The following is a 17360-nucleotide window of genomic DNA, read 5'->3' on the forward strand; positions in this document are numbered from 1 at the left end:
TCTAGTCACTATACAAAGTCATTACAATATTACAGACTATAGTCCCTATGCTGTATATTACATCCCCATGGCTTATTTTATAATTGGAAGTTTGTACCTCTTGATTCCCTTCACCTGTTCCACCCATCCCCAATTCTGCTCCACTCTGGTAACCACCAGTTTGTTTCCTGTATTTATGAGTTTGTTTCTGTTTTGTTTTGTCTGCTTGGTTGTTTTGTTTTTTAGATTCCACATATAAGAGTGAGATCATACAGGATTTGTCCATCACTTAATTTCACTTAGCTAATACTCTCTGGGTCCATCCATGTTGTCACAAATGGCATGATTTTATTCTTTTTTATGGCTGAGTAATGTTCTAGTGTGTGTATATATGACACACATGTGTATACATCACATCTTTATCTGTTCATCCATTGATGGACACTTGGGTTGCTTCCATATCTTGACTATTATAAATAATGCTGCAGTGAACATAGGGGTGTGTGTATCTATTCCTTAGTGTTGGCAAGAATGTGGAGAAAGGGGAACACTCATACAGTGTTAGTGGAAATGTAAATTGGTGCAGCTGCTATGGAAGTTCCTTAGAAAACTAGAAATAGAACTACTACCACACAATCCAAAAATTCTGCTTCTGGGTATTTACCCAAAGAAAGTGAAGACACTAATTTGAAGAGAGATATATTGTTCTCTTTTAGGTTAGTGAGAATCCCTTTAAAATTGCTGTTGTACTTCGAAATGATCCAAGCAGTCTTTGATAATATCCTTACTTTCTGGCACAGTAAGTTAATCTAGGCTTATTTTGTACATTTTACACTTTTTACCTGGCATCAGCCATTTCTTTGAGTAGTTCCTTTTAATGGGAAATGGTATTTAGAGATCATAATCCTGGTGCTAAGGGGTATATTTAGCTATCGTGTTATCACAATAATTTATAGGCTTATAGGCCATTCCAGTGGCAGTAAGGAAGTCTGTTTTTTTTTTTTAAGATTTTATTTATTTACTTGACAGAGATCACAGGTAGGGAGAGAGGCAGGTGAGGGGGGAAGGGGAAACTGAGCAGGGGAAACTCTCAGCAGAGAGCCTGATGCGGGCTCAATCCCAGGACTCCGAGATCATGACCTGAGCCGAAGGCAGAGGCTTTAACCCACTGAGCCACCCAGGCACCCCAGAAGTCTTTTAAAAAAGATTTATTTATTTTAGAGAAAGATAGCAGACAAGCAGGGGGAGGATGGATGAGGAAAGAGAGGGACAGGCAGACTCTGCACTGAGTGCGGAGCTTGATGTGGGGCTTGATCTTAGGACCCTGAGATAATAACCTGAGCGGAAATCAAGAATGGGTCACTTAGGGGCGCCTGGGTGGCTCATTGGGTTAAAGCCTCTGCCTTCGGCTCAGGTCATGATCCCAGGGTTCTGGGATCGAGCCCTGCATCGGGCTCTCTGCTCAGCAGGGAGCCTGCTTCCTCCTCTCTCTCTTTCTGCCTGCTTCTCTGCCTGCTTGAGATCTCTGTCAAATAAATAAATAAAATCTTTAAAAAAAAAAGAAAAAAAAGAATTGGTCACTTAACTGACTGATCCACCCAGGCACCTCGTAAATCTTCTTCTTTTTTTAAATAAGATAACGATCCCAAGTTCTTAATGATATTTGTAATTCAAATATTAAGATTGCAAAGTTATGTTTTATTTTTTAACTTTTTGTTATTTCCATCTTTTTTCTCTTCTTTGAAAATCTAGGTTCGTAATGATACTAACTTTATTACTACTTCTATTACTTACGTATAACTATAATTATTTTGAAAAAATGATACTACTACTGACTTTAAGTTCTTTTCATCTAGAATATATACCACTAAGGATGTATAGGCAAAATATTGCTTTTAAGTCATTTAAAGTAACTTTTTTTCCTGTGTTGTTCTGCCTTCAACTTGATTTATATTGAGACTCACTTGTTTTAGTTCTTTTTTTATTCAGTAAAGATTACCTTTTCCCCTTGATTTATTTATCTTAATTTTATAAAGCTTATATTTTTCCAAAGGAAAAACTATGTGATCAATTCAGAGACCTTTATCTCCCATTCATGCCCATTTGCATTTCTTTTTGAGAACTCTTTATCTGTTACCCTTTATCTGTTACCTGTTTCTAAATATTGAGTTGTTGGTCTTTTTCATCATTTTAAAAACATGTTTATGGATTATGGATATTAGCCTTTTGTATTTTAAGTTGCAAATATATTTCAGTAGATTGTCAAACATATTTTTATGATTTTTTTTGCCATCCGAAGTTTTTTTAAATGTCATTTTCATAATCTTTTCATTTATTAATTCTGGAATTTGACTTCTCTTTACTCAGGTCTTAGCCTACTCCCTGGTTATAAAGAAATTCACTTGGGTTTTCTTTTCCTGTTTCTTTTTTTAAATTGAGATATAATTGACATACAACATAATATTAGTTTAGGAGAAATTAAACTGATTACCACATAGTGATTTGATATTTGTATATTGTGTAATGATCACCATAGTAAGTCTAGTTAACATCTGTCACTGTACATAATTACAAACTTTTTTCTTGTGATGAGAACTTTTAAGTTCTCTTACCAACTTCTTGTTTTAAGATTTTACCTTTTTTTTTTTTTTTTAAGATTTTGTTTATTTATTTGTCAGAGAGATAGAGTACAGGCAGGCAGAGTGGCAGGCAGAGGCAGAGGGAGAAGCAGGCTCCCTACAGAGCAAGGATGTGGGACTCAATCCCAGAATGCTGGGATTATGACCTGAGCTGAAGGCAGCCACTTAACAGACTGAGCCATGCAGGTGCCCCAATTTTACTTGTTTTTGCTCAAACACAAGAGAGAAAAAGCATTGGGGGAGAGGGGCTAAGGAAGAAGCAGACTCCCTGCTGAGCAGGGAATCTGATGTGGTACTCCATCCCAGGATCCTGGGATCATGATCTGTGCTGAAGGCAGATGCTTAACTGACTGAGCCACCCAGGCAACCTCTTAGCAACTTTCCAATACACAGCACAGTATTATTAACTATAGTCATCCTGCTGTATATTATGTCTCCATGACTTATTTATTTTAAACTGGAAGTTGGTACCATTTGACTACTTTCACCTGTTTTGTTTACTCACCGTCCACCATCTCTGACAACCACCAATTTGTTCTTTTTATCTATGAGTTAATTTTTTAAAAAAAGATTCCACATGTAAGTGAAATCATATGGTATTCGTTTTTCTTTGGCTGATTTATTCACTTAGCATAATGTCCTCAAGGTCCATCCTTATTGTCAAAAATGTCAGGGTTTCCTTCTTTTTTTATGGCTGAATAATATTTGCGTGTGTGTGTGTGTGTGTGTGTGTGTGTGTGTGTAATGTTTTCTTTATCCACTCATACATTGATGGACACTTAGATTGTTTTCTTGTGTTGGTGACTGTAAATAATGCTGTAGTGAATTTGGGGGTGCATATATTTTTTTGAGTTACTGTTTCTATTTCCTTTGGATAAATACCCAGAAGTGGAATTGCTGGATCATATGGTAGTCATATTTAATTTTTTGAGGAACCTCCATACTGTTTACTATAATGGCTATACCAGTTTACGCTCCTACCAACAATGCACAAAGGTTCCTTTTCTCCACATTCTTGTCAATACTTGATATTTCTTTTTGATAATAGCCATGTTAACAGTTGTGAAATGATATCTCAGTTTGGTTTCGACTTGCATTTCCTTGATGATTAGTGATGTTGAACATCTTTTCAGTACCTCTTGGTACTGAAAAGGTATTTTCAATACCAAAGAGGTATTTCAGTACCTCTTTGTATGTCTTCTTTGGGAAAATGTCTGTTTATATCCTCTGCTAATTTTTTAATTGGCTTTTTTTTTTTTGCTATTGAGTTGTATGAATTCCTTATGTATTTTGGATAGTAACCTCTTATCAGGTTTATGATTCTTCTAATACTTCTGTGACTTCAGTTTTTATATTTAGATCTCTATTTGGAATTTGCCATGATATCTGATATAAGGAATAGATCCAGTTTTATTTTTGTCCGTATAGCTAACAGATGTCCTATTGCTTTGCCCTCCATACAATAGTAAAATAAAACAGAACTATCAAAAAAAAAAAAAGAAAGAAAGAAATGGAAAGAAAGGTGAGAAAGCACTTTGTTTATTGATATGAAAAGATCTCCATCAAGATACAATGTTAGGAGGAAAATACAGGAGAAAAAAAAATGTGTTCATTATGCCACCATTTGTGTAATCAAGTAGGGCTGATAAAATGCATTTGCATTTATTTGTTAAAACAAACCCAGACCCACACATGTCTGGATATTGGAATTAAAGCATAGATGGCACTGATGAACAGTGAATGAAGCCTAGTCTTTATAGTAAACAGTGCAGGGTTAATTGGAAATTTATACGAGAAGTAATAATATTGACCCCTATCTCATACAGAACTACTCACCTTTTGCCAGTTGTTTCAGAAATGTCTTAGAAATACAAATGCAATGCATAGAGAATTGAAGATTTTGCTTGCATTTAGAGTGTCCTATCTCTTTAATTTCCTTTAATCTGAAATTCTTCCCAACCTTTTTTTTGTATTCCATGACGTTGATTTTTTTTTAAGGAACTGAGGCCAATTATTTCGTGGAATCCCTCAATTTATTTTTGTTCAGTAGTTCCTTGTGGTTAAATTCAGATGATAATCTTTGGCAGAAATATTAAAAGTAACATATTCTTTTTGGTGCATCATATTAGGAGGTACATGCTATTGATTTGTGTTGTTATTGATGATAATGACTCTGATCACTTGGTTAATGTGGTATCTGCCAGGCTTTTCAACTGTAAATTTATTATTTTATCCTTTATAATCAGTAATTATAGTTTTTCTGGGGAGATACTTTGAGTGAATATGTCCTGCTACTTCTCAAAAAAAATGTTGTGTCTGTGTTTTGTGTTTATAGACAAAATTAGCAAGCTATGAGTATTTTGCATGCTATGGCTAAGGAAAGTTAAATTTGTTGACATCAGCTAGTAATTTTCTTTCCTAGCTAGACTTACATACTCAAAGGCAGGGATGGTGTACTAGTAAAATATTAGAAGACCTAATTCTCTGAGTCTAAAGATGTTCAGCAAACAAAAATTTTCCTAAGTGTAGTATTGATGAAGTAAAGGTTTTATGAGACTGACGCGCTACCTACTGCGCTAACGAGGCACCTGAAGTAAAGGTTTTAAAGACGAGACATAGGTATGATGCTTTCAATAGTACTGTTTGTCAGATGTGTTCCTATCAGCCCCTAAGAGTGCTCGCTTTGGCAGCACATATACTATCAACCCCTAAGATTTAATACCTACTAGGTTAGTAGCAAATGTATGAACACTTAACCAGTGATTATTTCATACTAGGTAATTTTGTGTTTTGCATATGTAATCTCATTTAATCATCACTGTAACTGTATACATGAGGTACCATTGTTATCCCAAATTTTACATATGAAAAACCTGAGGCTTAAGAAATAATTGGGGTGTGTGGGTGGCTCAGTCAGTTAAGCATCCAACTCTTGATCTCAGCTCAGCTCAGGTCTTGATCTCAGGGTTGTGAGTTCAGGCTCCATGTTGGGCTCCATGGTGTGTATGAAGTCTACTTAAAAAAAAAAGAAAAAAAGAAAAATTAATTAACCTGGTTTTTAGGGGACACAGCTATTAAGAAATAGGGGTGGCATTTGAATTCATATCTTTCTGATTCAAGAGCCTAGATATTTTTTTGTTATTGTTTTAAAAAAAGATTTTATTTATTTATTTGACAGAGAGAAAGACAGTGAGAGAGGGAACACAAGCCAGGAGAGAGGGAGAGGGAGAAGCAGGCTTCCCTCTGAGCAGGGATCCTGATGCAGGGCTTGATCCCAGGACCGAGCTGAAGGCAGATGCGTAACAACTGAGACACCCAGGTGCCCCTCAAGAGCCTAAGTCTAACTATTACTCTGTTTCCTTTCTTAGTAATAAGAGATCCGAACAATTTCTGGAAAATCTGGTTGACCCTCCCTCCCCACCCCCGTATTTGTTCTCAATTTTATGGTTCATTGATTCACTAACTTATAATATTATAGTTGATATCTGTGTTTCCTACCTATATATTAGATTTTAGAATATTGAAGTATCTTTTTCTATTTTCTTACTTTTAATACTTTCTGAATATAAAATTCTATGTCTAATGTTAGGGGTTTCTCATATATACCTTTTTAAAAATCTTCTTGAAAGTTATCTTTATCTCATTATAATGATAATGACTTTGGTTTAAAAAAAATGGAAACTCAAGCCTATTAAATATAACACACCCTTTTCCTCTTATCATTCATAGAGCTAATAGAAGTATACATTTTTATAATCTGGATTTTGAAGATTATTTAAAAACTTTAAGAAATAGAAACAATTATATATTTAAAAATTTTTTTGTATTTTAAAATATTAAACATTAAAAGAATAGTTATCACAAGGATGGTATTAAACCCTATAGTTAAAATTTTTGTTTCTTTTTTCTATATTGATTTATTCTGTTTATGTGCCTGCTATGTGCCAGGAAAGATCCATTTTTTGTCCTCAGAATGGTTGTTTTTGTCTTTGTAGCTAACAAGCTACAGGTTATTATTATTTTTGTAAATTTCTTTCCTGATTATAAAAATTATATTGTATAATGTTTAGAATGTGCAAAAATGGTGAGGGGAAAAAATGAAAGAACCTACAAGATTGATTGATTGATTGATTTATAATTATTTTTTAAATTAACATAGAACATATTCTTTGTTTCAGGGGTACAGGTCTGTGATTCATTTGTCTTATATAATACCCAGTGCACATTACAACACATATCCTCCCCAATGCCCATCATGCAGTTACCCCATCCCCCTATGCCCCTCCCTTCCAGCAACACTCAGTTTGTTTCCTAAGATTAGGAATCTCTTATGCTTTTGTCTCCCTCTCTTGTTTCATTTTTTCCCCCTCTCTTCCCTATGCTCCTCTGCCTTGTTTCTTAAATTCCGTATAAGAGTGAGATCATATAATTGTCTTTCTCTGATTAATTTACTTTGCTTAGTGTGATGCTATCTAGTTCCATTCACGTCGTTGCAAGTGGCAAGGCATTTTTTTCGATAGCTGTGTAATATTCCATTGTATATATACACACTGCATCTTTATCCATTCATTTGTTGATGGACTTCTGGCCTTTTTCCATAGTTTGGCTATTGTGGTCATTGCTGCTATAAATATTGGGGTGCAGGTGCCCCTTCAGATCCCTACATTTATATCTGTGGGATAAATCCCCAGTAGAACAGTTACTGGGTCATAGGGAAATTCTATTTTCAACTTCTTGAGGAACCTCCATACTGTTTTCCAGAGTGGCTGCATGAGTTTGAATTCCTACTAGTATTGTAAGAGTGTTCCCCTTTTTCCATATCCCCACCAACATTTGTTGTTTCTTGACTTGTTAATTTTAGCCATTCTGACTGGTATGAGGTGGTGTCTCATTGTGGCTTTGATTTGCATTTCCGTGATGCTGAGTGATGAGCACTTTTTCATGTGTCTCTTGACCTTTGGATGTCTTTTTTGTGGAAATGTCTATTCATGTCTTCTATCCATTTCTTGATTGGATTATTCGTTCTTTGGGTGTTTGATAAGTTCTTTAGAGATTCTGGATACTAGCCCCTTATCTGATATGTCATTTGCAAATATCTTCTCCCATTCTATTGGTTGTCTTTTGGTTTTGTTGACTTTTTCCTTTTTTAAAAAAAATCTTGATGAATTCCCAATAGTTCATTTTTGCCTTTGTTTCCCTTGCCTTTGGAGACATGTATAGCAAGAAGTTGCTGTGGCCAAGGTCAGAGAGGTTGTTGCCTATGTTCTCCTCAAGGATTTTGATGGATTCCTGTCTCACATTTAGGTCTTTCATCTATTTTAAGTCTATTTTTGTATATGGTGTAAGGAAATGTTCCAGTTTTATTCTTCTGCATATGGCTGTCCAGTTTATTGAAGAGACTGTCTTTTCTCCATTGGATATTTTTTCCTGCTTTGTCAAAAATTAGTTGGCCGTAGAGTTGAGGATCCATTTCTGGGTTCTCTGTTCTGCCATTGATCTATGTGTCTATTTTTGTGCCAGTAACATACTGTCTTGACGTTTACAGCTTTGTAATACAGTTTGAAGTCCAGAATTATGATGCCACCAGCTTTGGTTTCCTTTTTCAACATTCCTTTGGCAATTCAGGGTCTTTTCTCGTTTCATAGAAATTTTAGGATTATTTATCCTATTTCTGTGAGAAAAGTTGACAGTATTTTGATAGGGATTGCATTGAATGTGTAGATTACTCTAGGTAATATAGACAATTTAACAATATTTGTTCTTCCAATCCATGAGCATGGAATGTTTATCCATTTCTTTGTGTCTTCTTCCATTTCTTTCATGAATATTCTATAGTTTCTGAGTACAGATCCTTTGCCTCATTGGTTAGTTTTTTCCTTAGGTATCTTAGTTTTGGGTGCAATTGTAAATGGGATTGACTCCTTAATTTCTTTGTCTTCTATCTCATTGTTGGTGTATAGAAATGCAAGTGATTTCTGTGCATTGATTTTATATCATTCTACTTTACTGAATTCCTATGAGTTCTAGAAATTTGGGGTGGAGTCTTTTGGGTTTTCCATGTAGAGTATCATGTCATCTGCAAAGAGTGAGAGTTTGCCTTTTTTTTTTTTTTTCCTGATTCAGATGCCTTTTACTTCTTTTTGTTGTGTGATTACTGAGGCTAGGACTTCTAGTCCTATGTTGAATAGCAGTGGTGAGTGGACATCCCTGCTGTGTTCCTGACTTTAGGGGAAAAGCTCTCAGTTTTTCCCCATTGAGGAATAATACTTGCTGTGGGTTTGTCATAGATGGCTTTTATGATATTAAAGTATGTACCTTCTATCCCTACACTGTGAAAAGTTTTAATCAGGAGGGATGCTGTGCTTTGTTAAGTACTTTTTCTGCAACCATTGAGAGGATCATATGGTTCTTGTCCCTTCTTTTATTTATGTAGTGTATCACATTGATGATTTGTGGATGTTGAACCACCTTGCAGCCCAGGAGTAAATCCACTTGGTTGTGGTGAATAATCTTTTTAATGTACTGTTGGATCCTGTTGGCTAGTATTTTGGTGAAAATTTTGCATCCATGTTTATTAGGGATATTGGTCTATAATTCTCCTTTTTGATGAGGTCTTTGTCTGGCTGTGGGATCAAGGTAATCTTTGCCTCATAAAAAGGCTTCAGAAGTTTTCCTTCCATTTCTATTTTTTTGAAACAGCTTCAGAAGAATAGGTATTAATTCCTCTTTAACTGTTTGGTAGAGGGGCGCCTGTGTGGCTCAGTGGGCTGGGCCTCTGCATTCGGCTCAGGTCGTGATCTCAGGGTCCTGGGATCAAGCCCCGTGTCGGGTTCTCTGCTCAGTGGGGAGCCTGCTTCCCCCTCTCTCTCTGCCTGCCTCTCTGCCTACTTGTGAGCTCTCTCTCTCTCTGTCAAGTGAATAAATAAAATTTTTAGAAATAAAAAAAATAAAAAAGAATAAATGTTTGGTAGAATTCCCCTGGAAAACCATCTGGCTCTGGGCTCTTGTTTGTTGGGAGATTTTTAATTACTGCTTCAATTCCCTTGCTGGTTATATGTTTTCTGTTTCTTCCTGGTTCAGTTTTGATAGTTTATATGTCTCTAGGAATGCATCCATTTCTTCCAGATTGACTAATTTGTTGGCATATAAGAACATAATGTGTTGGCATGTAAGAACATATTATGTTCTTGTAATTGTTTGTATTTCCTCAGTTTTGCTTGTGATCTCTCCTTTTTCATTGATGATTTTATTTACTTGGGTCCTTTTCTTTTTGGTAAGTCTGGCCAGGGGTGTATCAGTCTTATTAATTCTTTAAAAAAACCAGCTCCTAGTTTGTTGATCTGTTCTACTATTCTTTTGGTTTCTGTTTCACTGATTTCTGCTCTAATCTTTATTAGTTCTCTTCTCCTGCTCTGTTTAGGCTTTATTTACAGTTCTTTCTCCAGCTCCTTTAGGTGTAGCGCTAGGTTGTGTATTTGAAACCTTTCTTGTTTCTTGAGAAAGGCTTTTATTGCTATCTACTTCCCTTAGGGCCATCTTTGCTGCGTCCCAAAAGTTTTGAATAGTTGTGTTTTCATTTTCATTTGTTTCCATGAATTTTTGAAATTCTTCTTTAATTTCCTGGTTGACCCATTCATTCTTTAGTAGGATTCTCTTTAGTCTCCGTGTATTCGAGTTCTTTGCAATTTCCTCTTGTGATTTGTTCAAGTGTCAAAGCACTGTGGTCTGAAAATATGCAGGGAATGATCCTAATCTTTTGGTACCAGTAGAGACCTGATTTGTGACCCAGGATGTGATCTATTCTGGTGAATTTCCATGTGTAGTTGAGAAGAATGTGTATTCTGTTGCTTTGGGATGGAATGTTCTGAATATATTTGTGAAGCCCATCTGGTCCAGTGTGTCATTCAAAGCCCTTATTTCCTTATAAACCTTCCGCTTAGATGATCTGTCCGTTACAGTGAGGGAGATGTTAAAGTTCCCTACTATTATTGTATTATTATCAACGTGTTTCTTTGATTTTGTTATTAATTGGCTTGTGTAATTGGCTGCTCCCATGTTAGGAGCATAAATATTTACAATTGTTAATCTTTTTTGGATAGACCATTTAATTATGATACACTGACCTTCCTCATCTCTTATTATAGTCTTTGGTTTAAAATCTAATTTGTCTGGTATAAGGATTGCAACCCCAGCTTTCTTTTGATGTCTATTAGTATGTTAAATGGTTTTTCACCCTCTCACTTTAAAGCTGGAGGTGTCTTCGGGTCTAAAATGAGTCTCTTGGAGACAGAATAGCGATGGGTCTTGCTTTTTTATCCAATCTGATAGCCTGTATATTTTGATTGGGGCATTTAGCCCATTTATATTCATGGTAGCTATTGAAAGATATGAATTTAGTGCCATTGTATTGCCTGTGGGGAGTGGGGTAGGGGGATTATTACTGTATGTTGTCACTGTTCCTTTCTGGTCTTTGTTACTTTTGGGATCTTTCTTTGCTTAGAGAACCTCTTTCAATAGTTCTTGTAGGGCTGGTTTGGTGATCACAAATTCTTTTAGTTTCTGTTTGACCTGGAAGCTTTTTATCACTCCTTCTATTTTGAATGACATGCTGGGTGGATAAAAGTATTGCTGGCTGCATATTTTTCTCGTTGAATATATCATGTCAGTTTTTTCTGGCCTGCCAGGTCTCTGTGGACAGGACTGCTGCCCGTTTAATGTTTATACCTCTGTCGGTTACAAACTTCTTGTCCTGCACTGCTTTCAGAATTTCCTCTTTGTCTCTGAGATTTGTAAGTTTCACTATTATATGTTGGGATATTGACCTATTTATATTCATTTTGAGGGGGGTTCACTGTACCTCCTGGATTTTGATGCCTTTTTCCTTCCCCAGAATAGTTAAGTTCTTTCTCTGTTACAATTTGCTCCAATCTGATTTCTGTCCCCCTCTGTTTTTCCTCTTCTTCTGGAATCCCAGTTATTCTAATACTGCTTTGCTTTATGGTTTTACTTATCTCTCAAATTCTCCCCTCGTGATCCTGTAGTTGTTTATCTCTCTTTTTCTCAGCTTCTTCATTCTCCATCATTTGATCTTCTGTATCACTAAATCTCTTTTCTGCCTCATTTATCCTAGCAGTTAGAGCCTCCATTTTTTACTGCACCTCATTAATAGCCTTTTTGATTGTGACTTGGTTAGATTTTAGTCCTTTTATTTCTCCATAAAGGGATTCTCTAGTGTCTTCTATACTTACTTCAAGCCCAGCTATTTCTTTATATTTGTTGTTCTGAACTCTAGTTCTGACATCGTATTAATGTCCGTATTGCTTAGGTCTCTGGCAGTCAGTACTGCCTCTTGTTCTCTCTTTTAAGTGAGTCTTTCCATCTTGTCATTCTGTCCAGAGAAGAATAGATGAACAAGAGAGCAAAATACTAAAATGGCAACAATGACCCCAGAGAAATACATGCTAAACAAATCAGAAGAAACCTGAAACTGGGTGGGGTGAGGGTAGGGAGTTGAATCAGACAGGTGAGCAGAATAAGGCAATACATTGGATTCTGTGTGTATTTTGGTCTGTTTTTTTAGAAAACTAGTTCCCCAAATTGTAAAGAAAAAAAAACTTATATATGTACAAAAATAAAATTAAATAAAATGAAAGGACAGAATGTAACTATAAAAATGGAAATTAAATGACAAGAAAAAACAAAAGAGAGAAAACAACAACAACAAAAGGAAGGGATATAAACAGACAGTTGAACAGAGCAGTACACTATTTCCTGAGTGTATTTTGGTCAGTTTGTTAGAGGAAACTACAACTCAAAATTGTAAGGGAAGAAAAACTTATATATAGAAAAATAAAATTAAATACATTGAAAAGATAGAATGTAACCATGAGAATGAAAATTTAAAAATTAAAAGGACTTTAATAAGACAATAAAATCTCCAAAAAATAACAAAACAAAACAGGAAGAAAGACAAAAAAAGTGTATGATTAGGCAGGTGAATAGAACAGAGCCATACACTAGATTTTGGGTGTGTTTTGGTCTGTTAGAAGAAATTGCATCCCAAAATTTTAAAGAAAGAGAAACATCTATATATAAAAATAAGATTAAATACAGTGGTGGGATAGAATGTGACTGTAAAAATGAAAACTTAAAAAGATATTTAAAAAGGATATGATAAGGTTGAAAAAGGAAAGAAGAAATATTTTTTTTAAAAAGAAAATAAAATTTAAAAAAAAGATTAAAGTTTAGAGACTAAAGAATCATGGGGCAAAAAGGCCGAGAGTTCTATGTGCTATATTCCCCTTGTACTGTAGTTTTGCAGTTCTCATTGATGGGTAAACTTGGTGTTGTCTAGACGTTCTTGCTGATCGTGCTCGCTTCGGCAGCACATATACTAGACGTTCTTGCTGATCTTTTGTTGCACTGGTTCTCAGATATCTTTGCCCCGGGCAGAATTGTACCACCCTTGCCTGGGGACAGGCTAAGTAATCTGCTTTCTACTGCTCTATGTTGCTTTTGTTCCCTGAAAGCTTTGCACAGCTTTAGAGGATTAGAATGAAAATGGTGACCTCCAATCTCTGGCCCCAACCTAAAGCTCTGGGCCCCACTCCTCAGTGGGCTCTCAGAGAAAAGCAGTCAGTCACTCCTATCTTCCTGGTCTCTGGCTGCACTTGATGTTTACCCAGCCTATGACCGAGCATTTCTGTCTCAGTGCAAGACCCTGTTTGGAGTCTCCAAACTCAGCATGCTCCTGTGGTGCAATCCTGTACTTCCTTTCCCAGGGTAGGAAGGGGGGTTCTCCCTGGATCTGCTGCTTGTTGGGCCCCTGCACGAAGAGTAGTGGCCTGACTGTGCTCCAAATCACAGTTTATGGCAACCCCCAACTGAGAGCCCACTCTTGGGCTCACTCTTTGCAGTCAGCTTCCCCACTCCAATACCTGGGAGGTCTGTTGCCCTCAGCCCCCCCCCCCCCGCCCTGCCCCCATCCTTCCTCAGGTCACACTGTCCCAGCGAGGGTTCCACCCAGCCTGCTTATCCACTAGAGTGACATCCCTCATCGGAGCAGACTTCTAGAAGTTCCAGTTTTGTGCTCCTCTGCTGTGTCACTTGTCAGTAGCTGGCTGATGGAGGCTCTCTCCTGCCATGGTCTAGCTTCCCATATGTTTACTCAGATTCACTTCTACACATGTCCTACCCTGAAGAAAGTGGTCACTTTTCTATAGTTGCAGCTATTCTTTTCTTTGATCTCTAGTTCAGTTTGCAGGTGTTCAGAATGGTTTGATAGCTATCTAGCTCAATTTCTGGGACCAGATGAAATTAAGGTTTCCTAATCCTCCACTGTCTTGGACTCTCTCCCCAAAAGAATCAAAAATCTTGTAATCCACATGTTATATATAGTTTATTATAGTTTCATGAATCCATGAACTATAAAAAGGAGACCAAATATGAGGGGGAGAAATCAGTCCTGTTTTCTAGGAATTCCTCTAACATTGTTAACATTTTGAGATACTTATTTCCAGTTTCTTTTTTTTCTGTATATATATTTTAAAATTTTAAATACTTTTTGAGTCCTACTATACCAGTTTTAGAATCTGCTTTTTAAAATTAACACATGACACCCAAATTCCCACATCATTAAACATTTGTAAACATACCTAATTTATGTATTCATTCCTATTGTTAATTTTTAAAATTGTTTCTCCTTTTCTGCCATAATATCAGATGATGTATTAAGCAATTATTGACATGTCAGATGTAATCTCAGAACTCTAGAATAATGTGAAAGCATGTAAATATTTTATGTATTTAGTCATTTATTTGAGAAATATTCACTGTATGTCAGGCACTGTGTTACATAGCATTGCTTTTTGGAAAGATTGTACCTATATTAGCTTTCACTGGCAATGCAGAGATAGTCCTGTTTCTGTTACTCTTGAGTATTATCACTTTAAAAACATATTTTGGGCTAGTTTGATAGATTAAAAAAATGGGTTTCCAAAGTAATAGACATTTTTTTAGTAAAACAAAAGTAAAGTTAACTTTATATAAATATTTCATGTTTACTAGTTATTTGTGTACATTCTTTGTGAATTTTATGTTTAGAACATCTGCCCATTTTTCTGTTGGCATCTTATTTTTAAAAAACTATCTATTACTGAACAGATGAACATAGGAAAATAAAATAAGGTGAAAGTAGGAAGGGAGGCAAACTATATGAAATGCTAAACTCTAGGAAACAGAAGGTTGTTGGAGGGGAGGTCGGTGGGAGGAAGGAGTAACTGGGTGATGAGTGTTAAGGAGGGCACTTGATGTAATAATCACTGGGTGTTGTATGCAAATAATGAATCACTAGACTCTACCTCTGAAGCTAGTAATACAGTATCTGTTAACTAAATTGTATTTAAATAAAGAATTAAAAAATTATCTTAGTGATTCTTTACAGCTTAAAGTAGTAAACCTTATTTTTTCATAGATGTTGAAACATTTTTCCAAAATATGTTTGCCTTTTAATTTTATATTACTTTTCTTGACATATTAAGGTTTGAAAATTTCATTTAGCCAAACCAGTCAGGCCCTGTATTTCTTATTTTTTCTGGTTCCTTTCATACTTAGAATACCTATCTAGCCCATCCAAGTTCTGGAGTTTACCTTTAAAACCTGTATTACATTGTGTTTCCTGCCTTAGGATTTGCAATACCTACTCATTTATTCTTTGTAGAATTTTCTTATGGGATGGTTTTTTAAAATGTTGGTATTTATTTTCATCAGTAATACGTGAAGATTTAAGATTTATTTTTTAATTTTTTTAATTTTTTAATTTTTTAAAATTTATTTGACAGAGATCACAAGTAGGCAGAGAGGCAGGCAGAGAGAGAGGAAGGAAAGCAGGCTCCCCGCTGAGCAGAGAGCCCAATGCGGGTCGATCCCAGGACCCTTGGATCATGACCTGAGCCAAAAGCAGAGGCTTTAACCCACTGAGCCACCCAGGTGCCCCAAGATTTATTTTTAAATAACTAATTTTTTAGCAATTTTACATCTCATTTATTATATACTAAATTTTCGTATGTTATGGTCCTGATGAGGGACTTTCCACTTTGTTTTTTTGACGTACAAGCCTATGTCTGTGATAGAACCATTCTGGTTTAATTATTGGGAAGATATGTTATGTGTATGTCTCTGGTTAGATTAGGCTTCTCTCATTTCTTCCACCTCCAACCCCATCCCCTGCTTCCCAATTTTCCTTTACTGTTCTCATCTGCTTATTCTTCCAGATGATCTTTAGAACCATTTTCTAAGCCCTTACCTTCACTTGAGATTCTGATTAGAATTATTTTAAATTTGTAAATTAATTTTGGGAAAATAGTTATCTTTATAGAGACCGTTTCCCAACTAAGAACTTTCCCCATTTTTAAAAAAATAATTATTAAGCCCAGCATGGGACTTGAACTCATGACCCCAAGATCAACAGTTGCATGCTTTACCAACTGATCCAGCCAGGGACCCCAGAACATTCCCCATTTTTAAAATTCTTTTTTGTATCATTGTAGTTTTGAAATATTCCTTAAGTATACATTCTCAGTTTATTAAACATTTTTATTTATTAAATTTTTATTTATTAAATTTATTAAATATATTATATTTAATATAAAGATCGCTAAATTTAAAACAAGTGTATATGAATAATTATAATGAGGATATAATGTGAACTATAGTTGTCCATGCATATGGAGATTTAGACTGATTTTAAATAATATTTGAAGGTCAGTACAATAATAATAATAAGCAAACAAGACATAATAGCAAAATAATTAACCTCTAAATTTGAAAAGGATTGCTTCTATTACAAAAAAATTATTGACACATAATAAAATAAATGAGAATATAAACTTATGTTAGCCCTTTAAACTTTTCAGTTGCTTATAATATCCCTATTTTTAAGAAACTATAGTTAATTTACTCATTTGGGGATATTTTTATTTTCTATTCCTAAAATCTCTGTAATTTGTTAGTATTTTAGGTCATGATGCAAGAAGTTCTTAAGCCTCTCTGATTTTTGTCCAGTAAAATTTATCTTTGCATAGAAGTGAGATTGGGTTAGTTTAAATGGATCCATCAAGTTCTTTTGAATTCTAAGTATGAGTCTTTTGTCAGCTGTTAGATTTAATACAGTAGTTTGATAATCCAAACTCATTTTTATTCTAAGTAGTTTTTTTAAAAAGATTTTATTTATTTATTTGACAGAGATCACAAGTAGGCAGAGAGAGAGGGGGAAGCAGGCTCTCTGCTGAGCAGAGAGCACAATGCGGGGCTCCATGCCAAGACCCTAGGAGCATGACCTGAGCTGAGGGCAGAGGCTTAACCCAATGAACCACCCGGTGCCCCTCTAAGTAGTTTTTAATGGACATGTTTCTTACCACTTTCTTTATCATCTATAGGTCTGCAAGGATTTTTCAGTGTTACTTTGCTCTTAATATTTGGGAACAGGTTTTATCCTCTTTGCATATTTCCTTTGGAGTCATTTTGTTCATTTCACTAAAGGAACTGTGGTAAAACCAGAGAAATACAAATACATGTAGGAATTATAGGCCCTAATTTTATTAAAGTTTGTGATTTTCTATGATGTTTCTTCCCTCAGTGCATTTTATTTCTCTCTTGATGCTCTGTAGTCTTAGCTAACTAGTTTTTGTCTCTTTTTCTACCTGTTTTTCCATCTAGCCATCCATTCATTTTTCATTTTTAAAT

At 35.5% G+C, this 17360-nt stretch overlaps 1 protein-coding gene across 3 annotated transcripts in view; it reads left to right on the forward strand.

Annotated features, from left to right (window-relative positions):
* Window positions 1–17360, forward strand: part of UBR3 (ubiquitin protein ligase E3 component n-recognin 3) — a 253610-nt gene that overhangs the window by 181619 nt on the left and 54631 nt on the right. The gene's annotated exons all lie outside the window — the stretch shown is intronic.

Source organism: Neovison vison, chromosome 3, assembly GCF_020171115.1.
Source record: "Neovison vison isolate M4711 chromosome 3, ASM_NN_V1, whole genome shotgun sequence".
NCBI classification, from domain to species: Eukaryota; Metazoa; Chordata; class Mammalia; order Carnivora; family Mustelidae; genus Neogale; species Neogale vison.